The sequence below is a fragment of the Amia ocellicauda genome, chromosome 12, assembly GCF_036373705.1.
Source record: "Amia ocellicauda isolate fAmiCal2 chromosome 12, fAmiCal2.hap1, whole genome shotgun sequence".
NCBI lineage: Eukaryota > Metazoa > Chordata > Actinopteri > Amiiformes > Amiidae > Amia > Amia ocellicauda.
In genome coordinates, this window is record NC_089861.1 from 41226337 (window position 1) to 41230200 (window position 3864).

Here is a 3864-nt window from a genome sequence, read left to right on the forward strand (position 1 = left end):
AGGGGAAGGAACGAGTTCTGGGACTCACCTCCTCTCTCCTTCTTCCAGTGGAAGGCCCGACACTGGATCCCGCCTTCAACCGGGTATCCGATTTCGCTATGGACCAGACACAGGATGATGCCCTGGGACATACACTCACCTAAAGGATTATTAGGAACACCATACTAATACTGTGTTTGACCCCCTTTCGCCTTCAGAACTGCCTTAATTCTACGTGGCATTGATTCAACAAGGTGCTGAAAGCATTCTTTAGAAATGTTGGCCCATATTGATAGGATAGCATCTTGCAGTTGATGGAGATTTGTGGGATGCACATCCAGGGCACGAAGCTCCCGTTCCACCACATCCCAAAGATGCTCTATTGGGTTGAGATCTGGTGACTGTGGGGGCCAGTTTAGTACAGTGAACTCATTGTCATGTTCAAGAAACCAATTTGAAATTATTCGACCTTTGTGACATGGTGCATTATCCTGCTGGAAGTAGCCATCAGAGGATGGGTACATGGTGGTCATAAAGGGATGGACATGGTCAGAAACAATGCTCAGGTAGGCCGTGGCATTTAAACGATGACAATTAGCACTAAGGGGCCTAAAGTGTGCCAAGAAAACATCCCCCACACCATTACACCACCACCACCAGCCTGCACAGTGGTAACAAGGCATGATGGATCCATGTTCTCATTCTGTTTACGCCAAATTCTGACTCTACCATCTGAATGTCTCAACAGAAATCGAGACTCATCAGACCAGGCAACATTTTTCCAGTCTTCAACTGTCCAATTTTGGTGAGCTTGTGCAAATTGTAGCCTCTTTTTCCTATTTGTAGTGGAGATGAGTGGTACCCGGTGGGGTCTTCTGCTGTTGTAGCCCATCCGCCTCAAGGTTGTACGTGTTGTGGCTTCACAAATGCTTTGCTGCATACCTCGGTTGTAACGAGTGGTTATTTCAGTCAAAGTTGCTCTTCTATCAGCTTGAATCAGTCGGCCCATTCTCCTCTGTCCTCTAGCATCAACAAGGCATTTTCGCCCACAGGACTGCTGCATACTGGATGTTTTTCCCTTTTCACACCATTCTTTGTAAACCCTAGAAATGGTTGTGCGTGAAAATCCCAGTTACTGAGCAGATTGTGAAATACTCAGACCGGCCCGTCTGGCACCAACAACCATGCCACGCTCAAAATTGCTTAAATCACCTTTCTTTCCCATTCAGACATTCAGTTTGGAGTTCAGGAGATTGTCTTGACCAGGACCACACCCCTAAATGCATTGAAGCAACTGCCATGTGATTGGTTGGTTAGATAATTGCATTAATGAGAAATTGAACAGGTGTTCCTAATAATCCTTTAGGTGAGTGTATATATGACCAGGTCAGAGTTGTTGATGGTGGCATAGTGAATACACAGAGGGCACTTTGTGTTTCTCTCCAAACCAGCAGCCAAACCGATCATGCTGGATGATGTTGCAGACAGAATAACGTTCACCACGGTGCCTCCAGACTTTTTCACGAATACCAATCGAGCTGCACGGTGCTGGGCTGTGAGCACAGGTCCCACTAGAGGATGACGGGCCCTCGTGCCACCCTCATAGAGTCTGTTTCTGACAGTTTAGTCAGAAACATGCACACCAGTAGACCGCTGGAGGTCATTTTGGAGGGCTCAGGCAATGCTCCTCCTGTTCCTCCTCGCACAAAAAAGCAGATACTGGTCCTTCTGGTTCTTCTGATAGCACGGATGAATGTGACATCCTGAAGGAGCTGGACTACCTGTGCAACCTGAATGGGCTGCAGGGAGCACCTCATAATTCCAGTAGTGACAAGGACACTAGCAAAAGGCAAAACTAGAGAAGAATCAGTCAGGAAGGATAAGGAGAGAGCAATCGTCTGTGGCCACCACCTGCAAAACCATTCCCTTTTTGGGGTTGTCTTGCTGTTGCCTATCTCCGGTGCACCTGCTGTCACTTTCATTTGCACCAAAACAAGAGACAGTGATTCACAACCGCTTAGGCTTCCTAACTGTACAGATTAATATGCCTGAACTGTAACTGACTTGGTATTATGCTGTGATGATTACTTGTTCCCTTATTTTTTTGAGAGGTGTATTATAGAAGATAGCCTTGAGAATGCGGCCACAGAATTGCGGGAATCCGTGACTTTCAACACTTATGCAACCGAGTCGAGGTGACCAACAGCTCAATGTCTGGTTGGCACCATGGCTTAGATGTGCCATTCATGAAACTTGCGTTGATTCTTGAAGCCACTGGCATTGCTTCCCTCTCCAAGTCTGTGTAATAAGGAATTGGCAGGAGCCCACGAGTTGAAACTATCAGAGGACAGAATGCAAATGAAGTGTTCTGAGAAAAGCAAAGTGGCGAAAGGACATTTTCCCGTGTGCATGTAGATGGCCGACTTTGACACGGCTTGATGAAGTCTTGTGGATCCTACCACTGCTTAAGTGCACTACTACGCTTGCCTTCAGGGAGTTTCATGTCAAACATTCAAAAAACAGGACTCGAACTAGACGGATGAGCACCTACGATCGGTCTTGGCCGATGTGGGGATGTAACCCAAGACCTTTGCGTTATTAGCACCACGCTCTAACCAACTGAGCTAACCGGCCATCAAAAGGAGTCTCTCTGCCAGGCATTTCCTCATGTTTATGTAATTTGGCTGCAAAATGCATTACACACAAGTGTGAAAAGAACACTTTTGCAATTCCTAGCATTGGTGATTCTATAAATCAATCTATCAGGAGTGGGATTTGAACCCATGCCTCCATCAGGAGACCAGAAAACCCTTCTACACTCTTCAAGGGAACAACACCTTAAGTCTGGCAAATTAGACCACTCGGCCATTCTGAGAGGATGTATACGTCCACCGCGAGATTATATACTGATCAAGAAAACTGCGGGAACACTTAAATCACACATCGGATCTCCGTGATCAAAATCTAGGAAACCTCAAGATCTTCACCGTACATTGCATAATTCGTAACTCTCCCACCTCCATGCTTTTGAGACTGTACTGGGAGACACAGCAAACTTTCTTCAGACGGCACGTATGGATGTGCCATACTGGAGGAGCTGGACTACCTGTGCAACCTGAATGGGCTGCAGGGAGCACCTCATAATTCCAGTAGTGACAAGGACACTAGCAAAAGGCAAAACTAGAGAAGAATCAGTCAGGAAGGATAAGGAGAGAGCAATCGTCTGTGGCCACCACCAGCAAAACCATTCCCTTTTTGGGGTTGTCTTGCTGTTGCCTATCTCCGGTGCACCTGCTGTCACTTTCATTTGCACCAAAACAAGAGACAGTGATTCACAACCGCTTAGGCTTCCTAACTGTACAGATTAATATGCCTGAACTGTAACTGACTTGGTATTATGCTGTGATGATTACTTGTTCCCTTATTTTTTTGAGAGGTGTATTATAGAAGATAGCCTTGAGAATGCGGCCACAGAATTGCGGGAATCCGTGACTTTCAACACTTATGCAACCGAGTCGAGGTGACCAACAGCTCAATGTCTGGTTGGCACCATGGCTTAGATGTGCCATTCATGAAACTTGCGTTGATTCTTGAAGCCACTGGCATTGCTTCCCTCTCCAAGTCTGTGTAATAAGGAATTGGCAGGAGCCCACGAGTTGAAACTATCAGAGGACAGAATGCAAATGAAGTGTTCTGAGAAAAGCAAAGCGGCGAAAGGACATTTTCCCGTGTGCATGTAGATGGCCGACTTTGACACGGCTTGATGAAGTCTTGTGGATCCTACCACTGCTTAAGTGCACTACTACGCTTGCCTTCAGGGAGTTTCATGTCAAACATTCAAAAAACAGGACTTGAACTAGACGGATGAGCACCTACGATCGGTCT

At 46.4% G+C, this 3864-nt stretch overlaps 1 non-coding gene across 1 annotated transcript; it reads right to left on the minus strand.

Moving 5' to 3' along the window:
- Positions 1-2539: 2539 nt before the first annotated feature.
- Positions 2540-2613, minus strand: trnai-aau (transfer RNA isoleucine (anticodon AAU)). The gene has a single exon. It is a non-coding gene; the product is annotated as a tRNA-Ile (tRNA).
- Positions 2614-3864: the final 1251 nt, after the last annotated feature.